This window comes from Globicephala melas, chromosome 3, assembly GCF_963455315.2.
Source record: "Globicephala melas chromosome 3, mGloMel1.2, whole genome shotgun sequence".
In the NCBI taxonomy this organism is placed as follows: domain Eukaryota; kingdom Metazoa; phylum Chordata; class Mammalia; order Artiodactyla; family Delphinidae; genus Globicephala; species Globicephala melas.
The window spans coordinates 30,854,719-30,880,967 of NC_083316.1; the positions used below are offsets into that span (position 1 = coordinate 30,854,719).

The following is a 26,249-nucleotide window of genomic DNA, read 5'->3' on the forward strand; positions in this document are numbered from 1 at the left end:
GCTTGGTTCTATCTCAGCCAGATCACTTATGTGTTGGTGCAACCTTGGACAAATTACTTACCTTCTCCTAACCCTAGTCTTCTCACTTATAAATATGCACTTTGCCATGTCGTTGTGGGGAAGGCTGTTACAACATATAAATAAGACAATATATAAAGCACCTGGTACATCACGGAAGGGCGAACTTTTCCGAAGAAGGACGACTGTGGGGTTCTGTCCAGCTTGGTGACTGGTGGTAGAACCAAGTGTGATACCTTCCTGCTGGCTCACGTGGGAGCCATGGTTTGTCAGAGATTTGGAGCTGTTGGCAGTGCCTCCAAGCAGGCAGTTCACTCCCTAGCCCCTCTGAAATAAGATATGCAGCTGGTCTCTTCCTCCAGGTTCTAGGGAAGGGACGTGTGGCGGGAAATTGCGCAGCCCAGGGCATTGATGGGTCTGGCTTCTTTGGGCCTCGGTGGTAGCACTAGCAGGGAAGGAGATCAGAAGAGCTTGATGAGCCTGGAAAGCACAGCCATCACCCTGGCCAGTGAGTCTTCAGGAGAACAGGCATTTTTGGCCTCCTTCTAAGCCCCTGGAGTGACGCTGCCACGCCTCTCCATGTCGGGTCTATTTTCCTGACCTTAGCATCCTTCCATAGCCGATGTGCTTCTACTGGGCAAGACAGAACACCTGATGTCCATCCCTGACTCTAGACAGCTCTTTGGTACCTGACACCCTAGAGTTAAGCGAGAGATGCTTGGGAAGGCAGCGCTGGAAAGGCAGAGTCGTCAAGCAAACCTCTTTCTGGGGCTTCCACCTACCGCCTCTCCTACCTACCACCCAGCCCGCGACATCAGAGCCCCTCAGGCTGGACCCTCACTCATGTGCTCCTGGGTAAGTGAGAGTTCACAGTAGACAACCCAGAGGACTGTGCTGCAGAACTTTCTGACTCCCTAAATTTGAGAATAAAGTGAGAATAAGAGAATGTTTGTACAACGTCTTGATTTCCTCTTAATTCTCGTTTCCCTTGAGAGGCCAATGCTTCTGTGGTTGCCGTTGATCATTAACTGCAGTTAACTGCCTTTCCAACTTTCCCTGAGGTTTCATCCCTCACTTGATAGCAATTTTTCATAGAGAAACAAGTTTGTAAAAATCACCTACCAGAATCACTTCGTATGTGTCCTCTGTGAGTGATGGAGCTGAGTCCAGTGTGGTCCTGGTCAGCTGGCTGGGCTCCTTTCACCAGTTCCTCAGACATGCCAGCCTCAAATTGGTATTGCAACCAAGTTATAGATCACTACATTCCCTAGGACTTTGGAGTTGCTTCATACTGGGGGTTTGAAATGAAACGAAACTGGTACTCTGCAGTGCCCACATCCCATCCTTCCTCTCTACCCCTTTTAACCACTTCTGTCCTTATTACCTAGGGGCTGGGTGGTAGGAAAGTAATCTGATTGCCCTAATGCAAGCTAATCTACCTCAGATGTTTGCACATTTATCCAAGTGGATTTTGATTTAGTAAAGGATCAAATGTGGATGAGGTTTTTCTTAGAATTGTTATCTGGGGGATTATTTTTACTCTATATTTGTGTACTTTGTATACTCTTTGGGCTATGATTTTTTTAAAAGAAGAACTGCAGTGACCATTAGGAAAAGAATACCCACTGTACATGAGGAGTAAGAAAAATGAAAGAAAATTATTTGAATGTAAACTTTAAGCATTCAGAAGATTTTTATTAATAAGTGAACATGTATTATTAATAATAAACATTAACACTTATTATTAATAATAAATAATAATTATTAATTATATTAATTTCTAAGAAGATGGAATGTAAGTTTTTTGTACCAAGCGTAGTTCTAGGCACTGGAGAATACTGTGATGATATCAAGTCTTCCTCTTTAACTCTCTCGGTCTTTCTACCTTCCTCTCTATTCATACAAATATGTCATTCAACTCAATGATGCTTATGTGGGGCCTTGAACAGGTGTCAGATTAATTTTTCTTTAAATCAGTGGTTCTAAACTGGGGCAATTTTGGTCCTTAGGGGACATTTGACAGTGTCTGGAGAACCAAACTAGATGCTACTGGCATCTAGTGGGTAGAGACTAGGGATACTGCAAGACGTTTTATAATGCACAGGACAGCCCCAGACCCCTACCCAACAATGAATTATCTGGGCCAAAATGTCAATGGTGCTGAGGTTGAGAACTCTTGCTCTAAATCATGAGTTCTTCACTGCTGGGAGCTAATGTATAATGAGAAATGCTACTGGTATGAGTGCACTGAGTTTGGCCCCAGAGGTAAGAACATTTGGGATTCTGTACTCTGGCTTGTAACTACAACATCAAACCCTGTAATACTGCCCTGTCTTTGTAGGTGGTACTCATGGTTATTTGCTGAAGAAAATCTATCTTGAGTCTTCCCGACTTGCTGTGTGACTTTGGGTAGATCACTTAAACTCTCTGGGCCTAATTTCCTCATATAAAATGCAAAGTTTGCAATATATGATCTCTAAGGTACTTTTCAGTTTTCACATGCTATGCCTGTAACAGTGAATGAAGCATGCCAAAGCTACCCTTCCTGTCCTCTAGGTGCTTATACTCCAAGCTCCCTGGTCTGCCATTCCTTCCAATCAGGGTGACCTTCCCTCTTTGCTCCTCCTATTATCTGATCAATTTCTGAGCCAATTTGTATAAAAATGATGCAATCTTAAGGCCCTGGGGTTTCAGATAGCTCTTGGTAAGTTAGAACTCAATAAATATTTCATAGTTAAACCCAAAGTAGCAACCTGGCTCCTCCCTCGAATTAAGCAGATTGAAAAATTCTCCTCAGTGAGAAGTGGTGGGAAAAGAATATCTCAGCAATTGAAGACATATGTGGATATGGCGGTTTTATCCTCTGGCTATATCAAAGAGACAGATTCCTAAGGTGTCTTCAAGGATGACCTTCTAATATCAGCACTTTGGTCCAGATAAATGGAGTCAGAGGTAAAGCACATGTATATGTTTGCATTTGGGGGAGGAGAGGCTGTAGCTTCCCAGTCTTTGTTATGACTGTGTCTAAACAAGCATGTTAATAAATCAGAACTCAGTAATAAGCCCTGTCTACGTAAACCTCTCTGACTCGAAGCCAAGTATCAGGACTGGAAACTGGTCCCTGCTGTGAAAGCTAAAATTGGTGAACTAGAAATATCCTTCTGAGAAGTTAAAAGACTTCTCATTTACAACTAGCCACTGGAGACCTTAATAAAGACAGAACTCCCAAAGCCAAACAATCACTAACCTTGTCCATAGAAATTTGTTCTTCTGTTATGGATTTGCTGATAGTGATCAAAGGTGGACAGAGAAGTAATGAGCCATGAACTAGGAGAAGAGGATTTGGAAAGTATGGGCTTGGGCCTGCTCCCATTGGCCATTGACCATTCAGAAGCCCATTCTCCTGCCCATCAGATTATTCTGGGCAGCCTTCCCCAAATCCAGCCCATTGAGTAGAACTCTAAGGCAAAGCTGGCACATGGAAACCCCAGTTTTATGAAAGTCTCAGTTACAGATTTCTGGTCTTAATTACGGGGTTGGAGAAGTGATGTGTGTTTTCTAAGATTAGCTTTTATACCAGCTACTGTAACTGGCTAGGCTCTAGTCCTGCAGGAGCAGCCTGGCAGCTGGAGAGAAATAACTTTACGTGATGGGGCAAAGAGTCATCGGCGTGTTTGGGAAAAGCCTTTTACAGAAACCCTTTTTGGTTTATGTGCGCTAGCTGGGGATTTTGACTTGGAAAGGAAAAAAAGGTAAGTAAATGATAGTAGTGGGTCAGTTATATTTTTAAAAGTTTGGAAGTTAATGACTTTATGACCAATCTGAGAACTGTTACAGCATAGGATCCATTACTACCAGATGTTTTCCTCATCCAGCATATGTTATTGAGTACCTATAACTGTTCCTGGGCTGTGCAAAGGGGATGCAGTGGTGAAAACCACCCAACATAGTCCTTGCCCCCATGGGTCTTGCAGTCTTATCTTTGCCCAGTTGTTTTCATTTAAATTTTCACTATACAGTTTTCAGTATAGTGCTTGTATCATTTATCGATTGCCACAAACCATCCTGAAACTCAGTGACTGAAAACAATTGGTTATTTATTAAGCCTGTCTGTCAGTTAGCAAGATGGCAGTTGAGGCTGGGTTTGCTTGGGCAGTTCTTCTGGTCTTGGGCTGTCTAGTATGATGGTCTCAAGGGTTGGCTGATCTAGGATGGACTCAGCTGGGAGGTTCTTCTGGTCTCAGCTGAGTTCACTCACATACAAGTCTGGCAGTTGTAGGCTGGGGCCTCTGGGGTCATTGGGCCATGTGCTTCTCATCCTCCAATGGGCTAGCCCTGGCATTTTCTCCAAGCAGTTGCAGACGCACAAAAGCAAAAGTAGAAACACCTGAGTGCTTCTTTTTAAGCTTTGGCTTGTATCAGGTCTGCCCAATGTTCAAAGCAAGTCACAAACTGAGGACGAAGGAGTGGGGAAATACGTGCCCCCTTTTGGTCGGTAGAGCAGCCAAGTCACATTGCAAAGGCCGAGGGTCCAGAGAGGGGTGAAGGGTTGGAGCCATAGTGGGATGAGTCTATCTCTGTGCTTGTTGATGGTATGGTCAGCATTGTCTTTTTATTAGTAGAAAAGACAAGTATATGTATCTATGTTTATTTAAATACGTTTTTGCTTCAGTTTAAGATGAAACACTACTATCTTCAGTAGGAAAAAATAATTAGTTAAAAATACTTTTTAATGAAAAAAAAAAGTACATGGAAGAAAAAAATGGTGGCTTTAGGAAGTTTGGGATAGTGAGTGGACTTACTAGCTGTGAAAGGTAATTTGTTCTGGAGTAGGATATGGGGAGAGGGAGGTAAAGGTTGAAAGTTAGGATGGAAATAGATTGTGAAGGACCTTAACCTTCAAGCAGAGGAATCTGGATCTTTCCTTTTTTTTGTGGTACGCGGGCCTCTCACTGTTGTGGCCTCTCCCGTTGCAGAGCACAGGCTCCGCGCAGGCTCAGCGGCCATGGCTCATGGGCCTATCCGCTCCGCGGCATGTGGGATCTTCCCGGACTGGGGCACGAACCTGTATCCCCTGCATCGGCAGGCGGACTCTCAACCACTGCGCCACCAGGGAAGCCCTGGACCTTTCCTTTTAATGTGAGTAATAAGCACATGTTAATATTAAAACGGGGTGGAAGTTGAAAGTGACATTGGAGTGAAATAACGTGAAAGTGTAGACTTGTCTAACTGCTTGTTTTCTGCTTTTATTGAAACGCTAATGTCGGTGGGTGGATGGAAACGCTGTAGTGTGGGGTTTGGCTAGTTCTAGAGAGTTTACATGAAACAAAGTCTCCCAACCGCTCACGTGGTGAGTCTCATGGCTTTGCTCTTTTTTGTAACTTCTTGCACACTTAAATATTGTACAGCTACTATGTAAACGTGTGTGGTTTTTTTCTTTCTTTTTTTTGCGGTACGCGGGCCTCTCACTGTTGTGGCCTCTCCCGTTGCGGAGCACAGGCTCCGGACGCGCAGGCTCAGCGGCCATGGCTCACGGGCCCAGCCACTCCGCGGCATGTGGGATCTTCCCGGACCGGGGGCACGAACCCATGTCCCCTGCATCGGCAGGCGGACTCTCAACCACTGCGCCACCAGGGAAGCGCAAATGTGTGTGTTTTTTTAGAAGGGGGACCAGGTAAGTGTAGATAAGATGAACTGATGACCATTTCCTCCAAATGCAGGAAAAACACTTTTAAAAAAAAATAAATTTTACCACTAGCACAGGAAGATAGATCAATCTCTCTGTCTCTAAACTTATACCTAGTAAATGACGCTATGCCTGAATGTTCATTAGTATGTTTATATTACGTACAAGTTACTTTTCAGGGTTGAGGTTCCTGCTCAGTCAAACTTCCTGGAGTTGACATTTGTAATCGAGACAAAACGTTTTTCTTTTTCCTTTTTTCCCCCCAAACGGAAGTAAGAAAATCCATTGCAGTCAAGCTGCGGTTCTCAACCTGGGCTGCACATTAGAATCATCCAGGGAGCTTTAAAAAAAAAAAATTCCAGTGTCTAGTGTCTCTGAGTTTAGGGCCCAGGCATCAGGATTTTAAAGAGCTCCCAGGTGATTCTAGTGTACCAGCAAGATTAAGAACCACTGCAGTGGGTGAATAAACAGACTCTTGGTGGCCTGGGCTTTTCTCTGCTGGGCTTTCAGCTTTCACAGTATGTTTTCTGCCAGTGCCTCTGCGCTAACCATCCCATCCCTGATTGCTAATCCTCCCTGTAGCTGTGGTTTTCCCGGGAAGCCACTACACAGCAAAGCAAATTCTCTGCCACGGTGATTTGCATTATCCTCCCATGGTTTCTGCTGCCCACCTACCGGCTTGCCTGTTGGTGTCTGCTCACTCGTTACCCACACGTGAAGCGGTGGTGCAGAGCAGTGCCAGGGGCTCCGGGAAGGCTGGCACACTTGGTGCTGTGACTTGGTACCCATGGAGCTGCACTCAGTCCCTTTCAGTCGGGCTTGCAGTGAAGGCCACCCTCCTTGGGTCTCGTGAGGACTCAGCAGGATAACGCATGTGTAATGGCGGATTGAATGGGCTGGACTCACTGGGGAGAAGCAGAGAGTCACGTTATTCCTGCTCACCATTGCTTTTCAAACAGGTTCTTTCGGCTTTTCCTTCCCTGTCCCTGGAAGATTCCATAGGTGTTTGGTCACTTTCGGATATTTTAGTCTTGTTTTCTGGTATTAAAATATTATGATCCAAATCAAAATTTCAAGTTTTCTTCCAATTCAGAACTTCGAGGTCCGATCCAGCCTCGGGAACTTGCAGTGGGGAAGGGTAGAGTGTCCTTTGTTCTGTGATTTCTCTCTTGCTGTTTCTTTCCTCTTCTGCCACTTATGGTGCTGCTGCTGGTTCTTTGTGGTTTTAATCTGATATTAATGCAGTTGAATTCTGGGGCTGATGCCCTCTGGGTGTCAATACTCAAATACTGGTGCGTGCTCTCTCTCTCTCTCTCTCTCTCTCTCAGTGCTTTTGTAGGTCTTAAGAGATATCCTTTCCCTAAAGGGGCATCAGGCACCCACCGTCTCATTCCCTGACTTAGGGCTCACCCTCCTATTGACCACCTATGGTTCCCCTCTCCCTACTTCTGATCTCCTCCTACCTCTGAGCTTCTGGTTATGGGATCACTTTACCTTTGGGGTTGCATCCTTTCAAGGTGGCTCAAGAATACCTGTCCTCCATGATGTTAACTACTCCTGGGAGATATTTTGTATTCTTTGCCCACCCAACTCTGGAAGGACAGGCTGCACTCAAACGCTTTCATGTCCTGCTCTGGTTGTAGTGTTCAATGGCTCTTTTTCTGCAGCTTCTTGAGTATCACCCTTGGGGACAAGAGTTAATTTCTCTTTCAGGCAATTATATCTATCCTCTAAGGTTTGGTGGCAGTGGAGAATGTCTCTCCCTGCCGCTCAACTGAAATGAATGGGATTCTCCAAAGTATAAGGTCACAACTCTATTCCAAGAAGTCCATGCTCCCCAGTCTTCCTTTGATTATTTTTATTTCCTCTTATGTACTAGCTGAAGGTAAATGATGGACTATAGGTCACAGAATTAGCCTTTCCTCCTCTTCTTATATCTTGAAACAATCTCAAACTTTCAAAAACAATTAGAAAGATAGTAAGTACAAAGAACGTTTTTTTCCTCTGAACCTTTTAAGAGTAGATTTCCAACTTGTATCCTATCACCCTGGAATATTCTAGAGGATGTTTTCTACAAAAAACATTTTCCTGTGTAACCACAATTCAAGCATCAAAATCGGGAAATGAATACTGATACCTTGCTATCATCTAATCCCCACACCCTATTCAAGTTTTGCCAATTGTCCTAATAATGTCCTCATAGCAAAAGGGTGCAGTTCAGAATCACAGGCTGCATTTGGTTGTCATGCCTCTCAGGCCCCCTTCAGTCTGGAGGCCTGAGAGACATGACAAGACCTACCTTGATTTTTATCACCTTGACACTTTGAAGTTCACAGGCCAGTATTTTGTAGCACGTCCCTCAATTTAGATGTTTGATGTTTCCTTGTGATTATATTCAGATTAGGCATGTTTTGGCAGGAACACCACAGCAGTTAGGTTATGTGCTTTTCATTGCATCTTACCAAGTGGCACAGATGCCTCTTTATGTTATTACTGGTGTTGTTACCTTTGATTACTTGATTAAGTTAATGTCTCCTAGGCTTTCCCACTGAAAAGGTACTCTTTTTCCCTGTGTAATTAATATGTGTTTTTTGGGGAGGTGTTTTGAAACTGTATAAACATCTCATTCCTAATCAAACATTAAATAGATTCATCTATTTATTTACATATGTACAGACTCATAGTTTCTCATTATACTGAACACATTTTAATTCTCCCACTTATTTATTTTGATGCTCAAATTGTCCCTGTTTTGGCCAGTGGGATCACATTCAAGCTGACTTCTATATTCCTTTCACATAAACTCTGTCATTTTTTTTTTTCTGTTCTTCAGTTTTTGCTTGTTTGTTTGTTTTACATCTTTATTGGAGAATAATTGCTTTACAATGGTGTGTTAGTTTCTGCTTTATAACAAAGTGAATCAGTTAGACATATACATATGTTCCCATATCTCTTCCCTCATGCGTCTCCCTCCCTCCCACCCTCCCTATCCCACCCCTCTAGGTGGTCACAAAGCACCGAGCTGATCTCCCTGTGCTATGCGGCTGCTTCCCACTAGCTATCTACCTTACGTTTGGTAGTGTATATATGTCCGTGCCACTCTCTCACTTTGTCACAGCTTACCCTTTCCCCTCCCCATATCTTCAAGTCCATTCTCTAGTAGGTCTGTGTCTTTATTCCTGTCTTACCCCTAGGTTCTTCATGACATTTTTTTTTCTTAAATTCCATATATATGTGTTAGCATACGGTATTTGTCTTGCTCTTTCTGACTTATCTTTTTCTGTATGACAGACTCTAGGTCTATCCACCTCATTACAAATAGCTCAATTTCATTTCTTTTCATGGCTGAGTAATATTCCATTGTATATATGTGCCACATCTTCTTTATCCATTCATCCGATGATGGACACTTAGGTTGTTTCCATCTCCGGGCTATTGTAAATAGAGCTGCAATGAACATTTTGGTACATGATTCTTTTTGAATTATGGTTTTATCAGGGTATATGCCCAGTAGTGGGGTTGCTGGGTCATATGGTAGTTCTATTTGTAGTTTTTTAAGGAACCTCCACACTGTTCTCCACAGTGGCTGTATCAATTTACATTCCCACCAACAGTGCAAGAGGGTTCCCTTTTCTCCACACCCTCTCCAGCATTTATTGTTTCTAGATTTTTTGATGATGGCCATTCTGACTGGTGTGAGATGATATCTCATTGTAGTTTTGATTTGCATTTCTCTAATGATTAATGAAGTTGAGCATTCTTTCATGTGTTTGTTGGCAGTCTGTATATCTTCTTTGGAGAAATGTCTATTTAGGTCTTCTGCTCATTTTTGGATTGGGTTGTTTGTTTTTTTGTTATTGAGCTGCATGAGCTGCTTATAAATTTTGGAGATTAATCCTTTGTCAGTTGCTTCATTTGCAAATATTTTCTCCCATTCTTAGGGTTGTCTTTTGGTCTTGTTTACGGATTCCTTCGCTGTGCCAAAGCTTTGAAGTTTCATTAGGTCCCATTTGTTTATTTTTGTTTTTATTTCCATTTCTTGGGGAGGTGGGTCAGAACGGATCTTGCTGTGATTTATGTCATAGAGTGTTCTGCCTATGTTTTCCTCTAAGAGTTTGATAGTTTCTGGCCTTACATTTAGGTCTTTAATCCATTTTGAGCTTATTTTTGTGTATGGTGTTAGGGAGTGATCTAATCTCATACTTTTACAGGTAACTCTCCAGTTTTCCCAGCACCACTTATTGAAGAGGCTGTCCTTTCTACATTCCTGCCTCCTTTATCAAAGATAAGGTGAGCATATGTGCCTGGGTTTATCTCTGGGCTTTCTATCCTGTTCCATTGATCTATCTTTCTGTTTTTGTGCCAGTACCATACTGTCTTGATTACTGTAGCTTTGTAGTATAGTCTGAAGTCAGGGAGCCTGATTCCTCCAGCTCTGTTTTTCGTTCTCAAGATTGCTTTGGCTATTCGGGGTCTTTTGTGTTTCCATACAAATTGAGAAATATTTTGTTCTAGTTCTGTGAAAAATACCAGTGGTAGTTTGATAGGGATTGCATTGAATCTGTAGATTGCTTTGGGTAGTAGAGTCATTTTCACAATGTTGATTCTTCCAATCCAAGAACATGGTATATCTCTGCATCTATTTGTATCATCTTTAATTTCTTTCATCAGTGTCTTATAATTTTCTGCATACAGGTCTTTTGTCTCCTTAGGTAGGTTTATTCTTAGATATTTTATTCTTTTTGTTGCAGTGGTAAATGGGAGTGTTTTCTTGATTTCACTTTCAGATTTTTCATCATTAGTGTATAGGAATGCCAGAGATTTCTGTGCATTAATTTTGTATCCTGCTACTTTATCCAATTCATCGATTAGCTCTAGTAGTTTTCTCGTAGCATCTTTAGGATTCTCTATGTATAGTATCATGTCATCTGCAAACAGTGACAGCTTTACTTCTTCTTTTCCGATTTGGATTCCTTTTATTTCCTTTTCTTCTCTGATTGCTGTGGCTAAAACTTCCAAAACTATGTTGAATAAGAGTGGTGAGAGTGGGCAACTTTGTTTTGTTCCTGATCTTAGTGGAAATGGTTTCAGTTTTTCACCATTGAGGATGATGTTGGCTGTGGGTTTGTCATATATTGCCTTTATTATGTTGAGGAAAGTTCCCTCTATGCCTACCTTCTGCAGAGTTTTTATCATAAATGGGTGTTGAATTTTGTCGAAAACTTTCTCTGCATCTATTGAGATGATCATATGGTTTTTCTCCTTCAATTTGTTAATATGGTTTATCACATTGATTGTTTTGCATATATTGAAGAATCCTTGCATTCCTGGAATAAACCCCACTTGATCATGGTGTATGATCCTTTTAATGTGCTGTTGGATTCTGTTTGCTAGTATTTTGTTGAGGATTTTTGCATCTATGTTCATCAGTGATATTGGCCTGTAGTTTTCTTTCTTTGTGACATCCTTGTCTGGTTTTAGTATCAAGGTGATGGTGGCCTCGTAGAATGAGCTTGGGAGTGTTCTTCCCTCTGCTATATTTTGGAAGAGTTTGAGAAGGGTAGGTGTTAGCTCTTCTCTAAATGTTTTATAGAATTCGCCTGTGATGCCATCTGGTCCTGGGCTTTTGTTTGTTGGAAGATTTTTAATCACAGTTTCAATTTCAGTGCTTGTGATTGGTCTGTTCATATTTTGTATTTCTTCCTGATTCAGTCTTGGCAGGTTGTGCATTTCTAAGAATATGTCCATTTCTTCCAAGTTGTCCATTTTATTGGCATAGAGTTGCTTGTAGTAATCTCTCATGATCATTTGTATTTCTGCAGTGTCAGTTGTTACTTCTCCTTTCTCATTTCTAATTCAATTTTTTTGAGTCTTCTCCCTTTTTTTCTTGATGAGTCTGGCTAATGGTTTATCAATTTTCTTTATCTTCTCAAAAAACCAGCTTTCAGTTTTACTGATCTTTGGTACCGTTTCCTTCATATATTTCTGATCTGATATTTATGATTTCTTTCCTTCTGCTAACTTTGGGGTTTTTTTGTTCTTCTTTCTCTAATTGCTTTAGGTGCAAGGTTAGGTTGTTTATTTGAGATGTTTCCTGTTCCTTAAGGTAGGATTGTATTGCTATAAACTTCCCTCTTAGAACTGCTTTTGCTGCATCCCATAGATTTTGGGTCGTCATGTCTCCATTGTCATTTGTTTCTAGGTATTTTTTTATTTTCTCTTTGATTTCTTCAGTGATCACTTCGTTATTAAGTAGTGTATTGTCTAGCCTCCATGTGTTTCTATTTTTTACAGATCTTTTCCTGTAATTGATATCCAGTCTCATAGCGTTGTGGTCGGAAAAGATACTTGATACGATTTTAATTTTCTTAAATTTACCAAGGCTTGACTTGTGACCCAAGATATGATCTATCCTGGAGAATGTTCCATGAGCACTTGAGAAAAATGTGTATTCTGTTGTTTTTGGAAGGAATGTCCTATAAATATCAATTAAGTCCCTCTTGTTTAATGTATCATTTAAAGCTTGTGTTTCCTTATTTATTTTCATTTTGGATGATCTGTCCATTGGTGAAAGTGGGGTGTTAAAGTCCCCTACTATGAATGTGTTACTGTCGATTTCCCCTTTTATGGCTGTTAGTATTTGCCTTATGTATTGAGGTGCTCCTATGTTGGGTGCATAAATATTTACAATTGTTATATCTTCTTCTTGCATCGATCCCTTGATCATTACGTAGTGTCCTTCTTTGTCTCTTCTAATAGTCTTAATTTTAAAGTCTATTTTTTCTGATATGAGAATTGCTACTCCAGCTTTCTTTTGGCTTCCATTTGCATGAAATATCTTTTTCCATTCCCTTACTTTCAATCTGTATGTGTCTCTAGGTCTGAAGTGGGTCTCTTGTAGACAGCAAATATATGGGTCTTGTTTTTGTATCCATTCAGCCAATCTGTGTCTTTTGGTGGGAGCATTTAGTCCATTTATATTTAAGGTAATTATTGATATGTATGTTCCTATTCCCATTTTCTTAATTGTTTTGGGTTTGTTGTTGTAGGTCTTTTCCTTCTCTTGTGTTTCTTTCCTAGAGAAGTTCCTTTAGCAGTTGTTGTAAAGCCGGTTTGGTGGTGCTGAACTCTCTCAGCTTTTGCTTGTCTGTAAATGTTTTAATTTCTCCATCAAATCTGAATGAGATCCTTGCTGGGTAGAGTAATCTTGGTTGCAGGTTTTTCTCCTTCATCACTTTAAATATGTCCTGCCAGTCCCTTCTGGCTTGCAGAGTTTCTGCTGAAAGATCAGTTGTTAACCTTATGGGGATTCCCTTGTGTGTTATTTGTTGTTTTTCCCTTGCTGCTTTTAATATGCTTTCTTTGTATTTAATTTTTGACAGTTTGATTAATATGTGTCTTGGCATATTTCTCCTTGGATTTATCCTGTATGGGACTCTGTGCTTCCTGGACTTGGTTAACTATTTCGTTTCCCATATTAGGGAAGTTTTCAACTATAATCTCTTCAAATATTTTCTCAGTCCCTTTCTTTTTCTCTTCTTCTTCTGGAACCCCTATAATTCGAATGTTAGTGCGTTTACTGTTGTCCCAGAGGTCTCTGAGACTGTCTTCAGTTCTTTTCATTCTTTTTTGTTTATTCTGCTCTGCAGTAGTTATTTCCACTATTTTATCTTCCAGGTCACTTATCTGTTCTTCTGCCTCAGTTATTCTGCTATTGATCCCATCTAGAGTATTTTAAATTTCATTTATTGTGTTGTTCATCGTTGTTTGTTTCATCTTTAGTTCTTCTAGGTCCTTGTTAAATGTTTCTTGCATTTTGTCCATGCTATTTCCAAGATTTTGGATCATCTTTACTATCATTATTCTGAATTATTTTTCAGGTAGACTGCCTATTTCCTCTTCATTCGTTAGGTCTGGTGGGTTTTTATCTTGCTCCTTCATCTGCTGTGTATTTTTCTGTCTTCCCATTTTGCTTATCTTATTGTGTTTGGAGTCTCCTTTTTGCAGGCTGCAGGTTCGTAGTTCCCGTTGTTTTTGGTGTCTGTCCCCAGTGGCTAAGGTTGGTTCAGTGGGTTGTGTAGGCTTCCTGGTGGAGGGGACTAGTGTCTATGTTCTGGTGGGTGAGGCTGGATCTTGTCTTTCTGGTGGGCAGGTCTACGTCTGGTGGTGTGTTTTGGGGTGTCTGTGGACTTATTATGATTTTAGGCAGCCTCTCTGGTAATGGGTGGGGCTGTGTTCCTGTCTTGCTAGTTGTTTGGCATAGGGTGTCCAGCACTGTAGCTTGCTGGTCGTTGAGTGAAGCTGGGTGCTGGTGTTGAGATGGAGATCTCCGGGAGATTTCCGCCGTTTGATATTATGTGGAGCTGGGAGGTCTCTTGTGGACCAGTGTCCTGCAATTGGCTCTCCCACCTTAGAGGCACAGCACTGACTCCTGACTGCAGCACCAAGAGCCTTTCATCCACACAGTTCAGAATAAAAGGCAGAAAAAGTAGAAAGAGAGAATTAGTAGAAGAAGAAAGAAAGAAAGAAAGAAAGAAAGATAGAAAGGAGGGAGGGAGGGAGGGAGGAAGGAAGGAAGGAGGGAGGGAAGAAAAAAGAAAGAAAGAAGATAAAGTAAAATAAAATAAAGTAAGATAAAATATAATAAAATTATTAAAATAAAAAAATAATTATTAAGACAAAACAAACAAAAAACCGGACGGATAGAACCCTAGAACAAATGGTGGAAGCAAAGCTATACAGACAAAATCTTACACAGAAGCATACACACTCACAAAAAGAGGAAAAGGGGAAAAAATTATAAATCTTGCTCTCAAAGTCCACCTCCTCAATTTGGGATGATTCGTCTTCTATTCAGGTATTCCACAGATGCAGGGTACATCAAGTTGATTGTGGAGCTTTAATCCACTGCTTCTGAGGCTGCTGGGAGAGATTTCCCTTTCTCTTCTTTGTTCTCACAGCTCCCAGGGGCTCAGCTTTGGATTTGGCCCCGCCTCTGCGTGTAGGTTGCTGGAGGGCGTCTGTTCTTCGCTCAGACAGGACGGAGTTAAAGGAGAAGCTGATTCGCGGGCTCTGGCTCACTCGGGCCGGGGTGGGGGGGGGGGGAAGGGAGGGGCACGGAGTGCGTGCGGGGCGAGCCTGTGGCGGCAGAGGACGGCGTGACGTTGTACCAGCCTGAGGCGCGCCGTGCGTTCTTCCGGGGAAGTTGTGCTTGGATCCCAGGACCCTGGCGCAAGCTCCCCGAAAAGGGGATGTGGAGAGTAACCTGTGCTCGCACACAGGCTTCTTGGTGGCGGCAGCAGCAGCCTTAGCGTCTCATGCCTGTCTCTGGGATCCGCGCTTTTAGCCGCGGCTCGCGCCCGTCTCTGGAGCTCCTTTAAGCAGCGCTCTTAATCCCCTCTCCTCGTGCACCAGGAAACAAAGAGGGAAGAAAAAGTCTCTTGCCTCTTCGGCAGGTCCAGACTTTTCCCCGGACTCCCTCCTGGCTAGCCGTGGTGCACCAACCCCCTGCAGGCTGTGTTCACGCCGCCAACCCCAGTCCTCTCCCTGCGCTCGGACGGAAGCCTCGAGCCTCAACTCCCTGCCCCGCCCGCCCCGGCGGGTGAGCAGACAAGCCTCTCGAGCTGGTGAGTGCCGGTCGGCCCTGATCCTCTGTGCGGGAATCTGCCCGCTTTGCCCTCCACACCCCTGTGGCTGCGCTCTCCTCCGCGGCTCCGAAGCTTTTCCCCTCCGCCACCCGCAGTCTCCGCCCGTGAAGGGGCTTCCTAGTGTGTGGAAACTTTTCCTCCTTCACAGCTCCCTCCCACTGGTGCAGGTCCCGTCCCTACCTTTTTGTCTCTGTTTATTCTTTTTTCTGTTGCCCTACCCAGGTACGTGGGGGGGGGGGGTTCTTGCCTTTTGAGAGGTCTGAGGTCTTCTGCCAGCCTTCAGTAGGTGTTCTGTAGGAGTTGTTCCACGTGTAGATGTATTTCTGGTGTATCTGTGGGGAGGAAGGTGATCTCCGCGTCTTACTCTTCCGCCATCTTCTCAGAAGCTCCCCTGTCATTGTTTGGGTGCTTTCTGGCACAGTAAGATGCTCTAGGCTCGTTTGTACTTTCTGCCCCCCAGTCCTGAATCAGCCATTTCTCCAAGGAGCCCTGGTCTCTTTTAGTAGAAAATTGTATTTGGAAGCCAAGGTCTGAGGGCTAGGTGTGCTCATTGTTATTGGGGTATTTTTGCTCCCAGGCCCTCTCTATGGCCAGAGCTAGAGTCTATATATACATATTTCTCTATCTGTTGAAAACCGTAAATTCACACAGATGTCTCCAGTTGGAATCCAACCCCAGGGTTCATTCTAGCTTTCCCCCTCTCTGTATTTGTAACTGTCTTGTCTAACAATGAGAAACCTTGCTTTCATTAGTAATTCATTTATTGATTTGATCAGTGCCCTTGTATATCTCCATGTCTGCTGTCATCACCTCCCAGATGGGGCCACCCTCTTCACTCTGTTTCAACGCTGATACCCTACTGTGGGCCATTGTGGCTTCCTCCGTCTCTGCTGCAGAACCTTGCTCTGCCCCAACGAATGGCCGTAGGACTGAATTATTCAGAAAGAAAGGGAATGGAAGTTCAAGGGACATTGAATCAGTTTTGAGTCATCAGTTAGCAAGTCACATAGATATTCCTGCACAGGGTTCCTAACCTGTCTGTTGTTCAAAGACCCCATAGGGTCCATGTAGAGAATTCAGGGGGTCTGTGAAATTGGATGGAAACGTTTTAACTTTGATGGGAAATAATTACATCTTTATTTTTTAACTTCTAACTGAATGTTACCATTTCCTTCAATTATGAATTTAGGCAACACCACAGTAGTATCAGCAGTGGCTGTGACTTTGTCAACAACGGGAATCACACATATTTTCATGTCACATTGCAGGTGGTGCAGAAACTATTATTTATGCTCATTGCTACTTTCAAATTATGTTAATTATGAGACTGTCCTTTCAGTCTTATTATTTGTTGTGCAAAAATGAAGACATCTGCATATTATGATATCCCCAAATTATTTAAAAATATTTTGATAATTGTTTTTAACATATTTAGTGTCCTTTGTAATCCTATATATTTTATTTTGTGCATTAAAAATAATTATCCTGAGGAGAAGCCCACAGTCTCCGCCAGATTGCCAAAGGAGTCCAAGGGAACAAAAATGCTTAGAACCTCCAGCTTAGCACTTCTTGTTTGAATATGAAAGTATTTTCCCTGATTATTTTAACATTTGGGGCCTGAACTGGATGAGAAAATGTCCCTCTAAGAAACTGTGTGGCACACCTTGAAATCATTCCCTTGGTAGGTGGAGGGTCACTTCTAAGTATTAACAGTATTAACCTCCTGGCACATGTGGCCTGTTCTGCCTGCCGGCTGAGCGCGTTTCTGAGGCCAGAGGCCACGCTCGGGCAGGGACATGTGGGAAGCCATTGCCGGGTAAGAGGCTGTCCGCAGGTGACCTTGGGGATGGGCTGAAGGGATATAGATGGGCCACCAGTTGGGTCGGCCAACCCCATACTCTTCTCTCTGGGCCTCAGCTTCTTCCTCTGTAAGTCTCCAAGGTCCTCCTTGAGTCTCGAATGCAATTTGAAGCATATGCTTAGCCCTGGAGAGGGACAGAGGGCACGGCTGGAATGGAAGAGCCCGAGACTTTACGTCTTCTCAGGTGGCAGGGTTGAATGTGTCTCTCTGGCCCTCCACTATATCCTCCCCCCTCCCCACTGAGGTACCAGAGTTGAGGAGAGGAGAAGGAAGGCCACAGAGCTGTAATGGGGTGGGTGGTGATCAGCCATTTGGGGGTGAGTCTGCCCCTGCTTCCCTTTCTCAGGGCCCCTGAAAGACTATTCTTCAAATGAGCTGTCCCATCTCTGATCACTCTTCCCCAGATTGGGTTTCTAGACCTTCCCAACACTCAGGTTACTGCTTGGTCTGGTTCAGGGTATCACTTTCTGTGCCATCCTCTCCGTAAAGCCTCTTGGGCACTCTCTCCCCAGAGGTTCTTGACCCACATACTCAGAGAACAGTTGGCCCTCCTGGGCAGAAAAGCAACATAAAGTGAGTGGGTGAAGCAGGAGGTACAGCAGAGGACCTCTAGGGCCTCCATTTCTACTGTTTCTATCTCTATTACTGGGACTCTGTGGGACTAGCAAATACGTCAGAACTGATGCAGCCAAGTGGGTGTTGTCCTTCCAAGCGGCCACACTGGGAGCACCACTGCTGAAAACATGCGTTGCTTTTTTTTTTTTTTTTCCTTTCCCAGAATTGTTTTCTAGAGCTGGCGTATTAACCACAGAAGAGAACTGCTCATATTGCCTTATCTTCCCATCTTGCTTGAGCAGAGACACTATTACTTTATTTACCAGGCTTCAGTCCAGGTGGCTTTTTGAATATTTCCAAAAGTCTAATTCACCCACCAGCACTGAAGATAAGAAATACCTTCCACAGAGTTCTTTCTGTATTCCAGGCACCGTGCTAAGCGTACTTCATGAATTTTCCCATTGACAGTTCTGTGAAGTACTTGGCAATTATTTTTTTTTCAGTTTTGCATACGGATAAACTGAGGTATAAAATAGTTAAGAAGCTCGCTTGAAGTCACATAGCTATTAGAAGTAGAAAATCCGAGATTCAAACCTGGCAGTAAGACCAGAGTTGGGACTCTTAACTACTGATGAGTTTCTTATTAATTAATGGATTAATTAATCCATTCAGTAATATTATGTGTCAGGCACTGTTCGAGACACTGAGGATTCATCACTGAACAAGACAGACAAAAATTCCTGCCCTCTGGGAGCTTAAATTCTAGTGGAGGAGACAGAAATAAAGAATTACATACTAGGTAAGAGAATTACATGGTATAATAGACTGTAATTTAGGAAAATAAAAGCAGGGTAAGGGGGAATAGGATGGCTAGGTGGAGGTTGAAATTGTAAATGAGGTGGGCTGCCTATGCCATTTGAGAAAAGATTTGAAGTAGTAGAAGGAGTGAGTGAGCCATGCTATCCAGAGAAAGCTATTTCACACAGAGGAACAGCCAGTGCAAAGGCCCTGAGGCAGGAGCATGCTTGGTATCTTTGAGAAACAATTGGGTACACCTCCAGTTTTGAAGGGACTTCTAGACCGTTGTGAAGACTTCGGCTTTTACCCTGAGATTAATGGGAGGAAAATTGCAGGATTTTGAGCACAGGTGTGATATGATCAGATTTCTACTTCTACAGAATCACAGTTTAGAGAATAACTGTAGAAGGACAAGGGCAGTTATCTGTTATTACAGGTAGACATAACCAGACCCCGTTGCATTTGCTGCCAGGACATGATGGTGGTTCAGACCAGACCTGGAAGGCATGTCTGTGCAGCCAGCAGTTGCTACCAGGTGTGTTAATTTTTCTTCAAATTGGGTGAGGCCTGAGTAAAGAGAATTTGGAGGGCCTGGCCATGTCTCTCTATGACAAAAGATTTAGAAGCAGCAGGGTAAGCAAGAGACTGTGGCAGAGAAAACAGTCACCAGTGTGCCTGCTCACAGAGCTCCCAAAGGAACCTTGGAACGGGAGTTCCATAAGAGGAGGCTCTAGCCTAAGAAGAGACTCAGACTAGCCTGAGAAAGGTCAAGAGAGGACCCGAAACAGGTTATAAGCTGCAGATTGGGAAGGTAGAGAAAAATGCAAAGAGGAGAGCTGGTAAACCCGTGAAGATTCGGCTCCTTTGATTCTGAAGGGCACTAGTGTCGATGTTCATACAGAGGAGGTGAGGGCCCATGTCAGACACGGGGCCCAGGCAGAGAGTGGCCAGAGACTGGTGGTCAAAGGTCCATTTACAGTCAGGAAGGTGGAGCAGAAGAAGAGTCCTTGTGGTTGAACGTGGGCTGGGGCTTGGGATCCATGGTTTGGAGAAGCAGGTGGAGAGGGGCCACCTGCGGTACATCTAGCTGTGATAACTGAGCTCGGGTCTCTGGCCTCTGGCCTGGTGTTCTGGAGCTTTTTTCTGAGCCTGGTCTAACTGTTGGCACGAGCTGTAGTGGATAGTGTTGCAACTCGACGCCAACCTAGCCTGAATGCAGAGGTTTTGAAATATTCCTGGGATGAGTTCTGGTTCTTGTTAGTGGCTCAGGAAGTTTTAACTAATGACTAACATGGGGTTTTGGGTTATCCGTCGGTTTCTTTTATCCATGCACTCTCTTTCTGTTGGCAAGGAGAGAGAGGAGAGGTCAGAGGGAAGCTGGTGGGTTCGGGAATGCCAAATGTGGAATCAGGGAGACCCAGAGATCACAGAGCTGCTGGCAGAGCAATAGCTTTCGTGGGCCTCATTCCAAAGTTCCCTCGTGGACGTGGGGCTGGAAAAAGGAAGGAGGAAACAAGGAAATAAAATCATGCCTTGTATTTCAGAGGATAGCAGACTTAGTCATTTTTTAAAAAATTGAAGTATAGTTGATTTACAGTGTTGGGCCAGTCTCTGCTGTACAGCAAAGTGACTCAGTTATACACATATAGACATTTTTTAAATATTCTTTTCCATATGGTTTATCACAGGATATTGAATACTGTTCACTGTGCTACACAATAGGACCTTGTTGTTTATCCATTCTAAAGGTAATAGTTTGCATCTACCAACCCCAAACTCCCAGTCCATCCCTCTCCCTCCCCCTCCCCCTTGGCAACCACAGGTCTGTTCTCTATGTCTATGAGTCTGTTTCTGTTTTGTAGATAGGTTCATTTGTGCCATATTTTAGATTCCACATATAAGTATACCATATGGTATTTGTCTTTCTCTTTCTGACTTACTTCACTTAGTATGATTATCTCTAGTTACATCCTTGTTGCTGCAGATGGCATTATTTTGTTCTTTTTTTGTGGCTAAGTAGTCTTCCACTGAATATATGTACCACATCTTCTTTATCCATTCATCCGTCGATGGACATTTAGGTTGTTTCCGTGTTTTGGTTATTGTGAACGATGCTGCTATGAACATAGGGGTGCATGTATCTTTTTTAAAATAATTAATTAATTAATTTTTGACTGAGGTGGGTCTTCGTTGCTCCACGTGGGCTTTCTCTAGTTGTGGCAAGTGGGGGCTACTCTTCGTTGCAGTGCACGGGCTTCTCATTGTGGTGGCTTCTCTTGGTGCAGAGCATGGGCTCTAGGCACGCGGGCTTCAGTTAGTTGTGGCACGTGGGCTCAGTAGTTGTGGCTTGTGGGCTCTAGAGCACAGGCTCAGCAGTTGTGGCGCACGGGCTTAGTTGCTCCACGGCATGTGGGATCTTCCTGGACAAGGACTCAAACCCGTGTCCCCTGCACTGGCAGGTGGATTCTTAACCACTGCACCACCAGGGAAGTCCTGAGGGGTGCATGTATCTTTTTGAATTATAGTTTTGTCTGGGTATATGCCCAAGAGTGGGATTGCTGGATCATATGGTAGTTCTATTTTTAGTTTTTTAAGGAACCTCCATACTGTTCTCCATAGTGGCTATACCAAGTTACAACAGTGTAAGAGGGTTCCCTTTTCTCCACAGCTTCTCCAGCATTTGTTATTTGTAGACTTTTTAATGATAGCCATTCTGACTGGTGTGAGGTGACACCTCATTGTAGTTTTGCAGACTTAGTCATTTTTAATACAAAGATGGTCTGGCTTATTGCATGTAAAACACACACCAAACTTTGAATAATGGGAACAGACATGAAAGAAAAGAAAGGGGGACATTGATGATGACTCACAGAGTGGTAGGACCCCAACCTACAGCCCTGGAGAAATGGGGACCTTGGGCACATGCTCAGTGCTAGTAATGGGGGTGATGTGCTATCTGCCTCCTTAAGGACCAAGGGAACGAGCCCAGCCTGCTCTACCTAAGGTGCTGCTTCCCTATGATGTTGATATATCTCCACTTACTGAGGGCTTGGGCACTGGGGAAAACCTCCCTCCTCAACTCTAGGTCAACAATATTTCTTCGGTTCAAGGACTTCGGACACCATCTTCTGGTTTTGCTGATTCTAGCTCACCTGGGAGCATCAAGGAACATAATCATGGTCCCCGAATGTTTGAGGTGGAAAGGACCTTGGCAAGCACCTCATGCAAACTGTCATTGTAATGATGAGAGTCAAGAATCAGCAAGGCCCAATGGCTTGACCAAGGTTCTGAAGCTCACTGGTCCCAGAACTTGTACTAGAACTCAAGTTTAGCATTTAAAAAAACTTATCTTGGTTTTCCTTTCAGCAAATATTTATTGAGCACGCATTGGATCCTAGGCATATTGGTGAACAAGACGAAGTCCCTGCTCTCAAGGGGCCAGCGGTCTGGCAGGGGAGATCGTCATTAGCCGAATAAACCCATATATAAAACAAGTATAGATGGTGATAAGAGCCAAGGGAGACAAACATGTGGGAGACACAGGGGCTAGATGAGGGTTTCAGGGTAGCTAGTTTTTAGACAGAGGTCAGTGAAGTCCTTGTAAGACTACTGACCTCCCCTGGCTTCCATCTAGACAAAGGACATCACCGTGTACCCAGCTGGTGTCTCAACCTCTGAACCTAGGAATCATCCTTGGTGCCTCTCTCTTTTAATTTTAATTTTATTAGAGTAGAGTTGCTTTACAATGTTGTGTCAGTTTCCGGTGTACAGCAAAGTGATTCAGTTATACATATACATAAATTCATTCTTTTTTAGATTCTTTTCTCATAGAGGTTATCCCAGAATATTGAGGAGAGTTCCCTGTGCTCTACAGTAGGTCCTTGTTGGTTGTCTATCTTATATATAATAGGGTGTATATGTTCATCCCAAGCTCCTGATTTATCCCTCCCCCCCACCCCGATGCCTCTCTTAACTCACTTCCCACGTCCATTGCATCAATAACTCAATGTAGACCAGTTGTCCTAAAACCATCCCTTTCTTTCCACCTCCTCGGCACCACCCCCCCCAGCACAAGCCACCACCCTTGCACGTGGACAGCCACGATGGCCTGATGCTTCTCTTCCCCCTACAATTCATTCTCCGTACTACAGCCAGACAGATCTTTTAAAACATAAACCACAACTTGTCACTCACCCAGGCGCCTACCACCCGTGGCACCTCATCACACCTGGAACGAAGTCCGAGTCCTGCCTCATTTTCCCACTCTCCCCTCCCTCTCTCAGCTCCAGCTGCACTGAGCGTCTTGCTATTTCATCTGCACTGCAAGCTTGTCTAACTTACAGTGTTTGGAAAATAACAACAAAGGCAGTTCCTTCCTAATGCTTCATCTTCCATATGTAACCAGCCATTAAGTAGGGAGGCCATATGGCTTGGGTCAATGTTAGCAACCACTTTTACTCTCAAAATTGTCCCAGTTTGGGCAATGAGTTATGTGGGCCTCCTGTCATTAACGATTTGGGGGTAGTCTGTACATGGCTTCCTCCTTCCCCCCTTCTCTCTTCCCTTTCCTCAAACATATGTAGAGTAGCCACCTGGCACGAGACATGTACTAAGTGCTGGAAGGTGGAGATACCTGAAAATAAATAAGCCTTGGTTATGCCCTCAAGGAACTTTCAAACATCTGCACAAACACTGAAAAAGAGAACAAAGCAAAATGACAATGATATGACCTAGACATTTTCAGATTCGGTGTTTGCTATTCTATAGACAAAATGACTCGATATTGGCTTGAACATTTTACAGTTTACCCAGATGTTTGGTACCACCTAGACACGGCCTGATTTCCCCCTCCCCACCAGTCACTCTCAGCTTCCCCCCCCCCGACCCCCTTTTCTCTCTCGTTTGTTCCCATTACTCAGGGCTTGGCAGGTTTCACGCATGCATCATGCCAGAACTTCTTCACATGGAACATGATTAAGACCAAGGCCTTGGGTCTTTCCTGCCTTCTGACAATTCACTGCATAACTTTCTTGCTCTTCCTCTGTTCCTTCCAGGCCCAAGCCAGCCAAGCGGGATCTAAACTAGCTTCTGGTTGGCTCTTGTATTCCTGCCAGAAGTGGTTTTGCTGGCTTGGCCTTGGAGTTCCTTGTATTCTAGCCTCTCCGTGGTGCCCTCGGGGAAGCACACGGAGGCTCCCCTACCCCTGGAGTGCTGTTTGTCTGCCACACTCCCCTACCACAGGGTGAGGAAGCCCACCCCCCCATGTGGGAGCCCAGAGAGGCTCCATGTGTGGTTCCGAGAGAGCTCAGGGTAGGGGTGAGGATCGAAGACACTTAACCTAGTCTTTTCAGAGAAGTGCTTTCTGGTGGCCTTCTGTCCCTCCTCTTGGCTTTGCTCTTTGTGTCGAGTTGGTGACTGTTTACACAGGATGGCATGAGATGGCCAAAATCTCACTCCTCCCTCAAGTGACTCCTCGTTAGCCTACATTGAATTCTTAGAACCCCACGTCTAGTTTTACTGTCTATTGATCTTGATAAGGGATAACCCATTAGCTGGCAAATGATCAGGTGATAATTAAATTAACGGAGTGACACATCATCTCCTGTCGCCTTTAGGGACAAAGGACACAGAAGACTGGTATGTTTTTGATGAGAACAGAGGAGGTTTAAGGGGAACTCAGGATTATGGGGCTCCATTGGGCATGGGGAGCACCTCTGGGCCAAGATCAGGTATTTGAGCATATGAGGGAGGGTCCTAGAGGACAGGCAGGCATGAGGATGGAATGGTGGAGGCATTTTAAGGACAGACTGACTAGGGTGAAGCCTGGTACCCTGCTGGCTCTACTCATAGCATGGCTGGGAATGAGGTGGTGATGCTGTGGGCAGGAAAATACATCCTTCTCTTTGCCTCTCAAGAGGCTGTGGAAGTGGGGTGGTGGAGAAGACGCTACACTCTGTGCTCAGGAGGGATCCCCCAGGTTAAAGGGAGATGGAGAACCGGGGCATGGCAGACAGTGCATCTGGCCTCAGGAGCGTGGGCACATATAATGACTCAGGCCCTTCAGCAGATAGAGAATTTCCCACAAGCTCTTAAGGGCAGCAGTTCATATTTATATAAAAGTCAGAGCGTACGGGCTTCCCTGGTGGCTCAGTGGTTCAGAATCCTCCTGCCAATGCAGGGGATACGGGTTCGAGCCCTGGTCCAGGAAGATCCCACGTGCCATGGAGCAACTAAGCCTGTGCGCCACAACTACTGAGCCTGTGCTCTAGAGCCCACAAGCCACAGCTACTGAGCCCGCGTGCCACAACTACTGAAGCCCAGGCGCCTAGAGCCCATGCTCCACAACAAGAGAAGCCACCGCAATGAGAAGCCCACGCACCACAACGAAGAGCAGACACCGCTTGCCGCAGCTAGAGAAAGCCTACACGCAGCAACAAAGACCCAACGCAGCCAAAAGTAAATAAGTAAATAAATAAATATATATATATAAAAAAAGTCACAGCTTACATCCATGCCCTCTTAAGAGACTATAACACAGGGAGACATGACTTTCACCGAGAACATAGGGGATGAAACTTGAATCTGGCTACAGGAAATACTCTATTCCAAGGTGTTATTGGATCCAGATGTCCCTTGTCCCATAGAGGCTGCCTGGATGAGTCTTCCCACCAAAATCTGTACTCTCCTAGGGCAGACAAAGGCCCTTGGGAGAAAGAGTTGGGATTGATAGAGATAGTCACCTAGGATAAGGATGGGCTGCCCTGGGCTGTCCACAGGGTGAGATGGAGCGAGTCACAGTCCTGCAAGAGTGTGAAGGACTTGGCTTTTCCCAGTGGGGGCAGGTGATCTGGAGGGGAGGAGGGAAGAAGATGTAGGTTCAGCATTACTTTACTGGAGGAAGGGAACAACCACGGAATAATTAACCATATAAATGGAAAACATGTTTCCTAAAATGAGGCTGTATGTCACCTACAGACAGGGCTCATGAGACAAATTCTTTTGTGAGGATGAAGCTTCACAAGAACACACACATACACGGTTTACACACATGAATTGTTCAATGCCTGCATGTGTATGTGTGCTCACATATATACACCTTTATACACAGAAATATATACATGTCAACCCCACGTTTATATGTACACATGAATGTATATACACGTATATACACACATATATAATATTGGTGTTAATTTGCTACATATATATGATATACCTGCTCACATATCTAATATGGAGATTCGTGATAAGCCAACTCCTAATTATCTATCATTATCCACTCTTTTATCCAGGTTTTTCATCCAAGAATGGCTTCTTCCTCTTAGCAAGTGTAATTCTGCAGTCACCACTTGGTCTGTGTTTATGGAAAGTAATTATATCGTAATTGCCATTCTCCTCAACCGAAATGCTAAAAATTAATTGCAAAAGAAAAGAACAAAAATTTCTAACACAAATGCCAAATTATTTATTCTAAAGTCAGATAATAATGAAGTTTTTAGAAATGTGCCATTTGAATTTATTTGCGTCTTCTTGATTATTGGTGCTTGCTATGGACTAAATGTGTTCCCTCGAAATTCGTATGTTGAAGCCCTGACCCCCAATGTGATGGTACTAGAAGGTGGGGCCTTTGGAAGGTAATTAGGTCATGAGAGTGGAGCCCCCAAGAATGGAATTAGTGCCCTTA

General features: G+C 43.9%; 1 protein-coding gene across 1 annotated transcript in view; it reads left to right on the plus strand.

Moving 5' to 3' along the window:
- Positions 1–5,063: 5,063 nt before the first annotated feature.
- The window catches only part of EGFLAM (EGF like, fibronectin type III and laminin G domains), a 541,883-nt gene continuing 520,697 nt past the window's right edge, over positions 5,064–26,249 (plus strand). The window contains exon 1 of the mRNA XM_060295410.1: positions 5,064–5,157. The gene's annotated coding sequence lies outside the window, so the exon portion shown is untranslated. The remainder of the gene's footprint in view (positions 5,158–26,249) is intronic.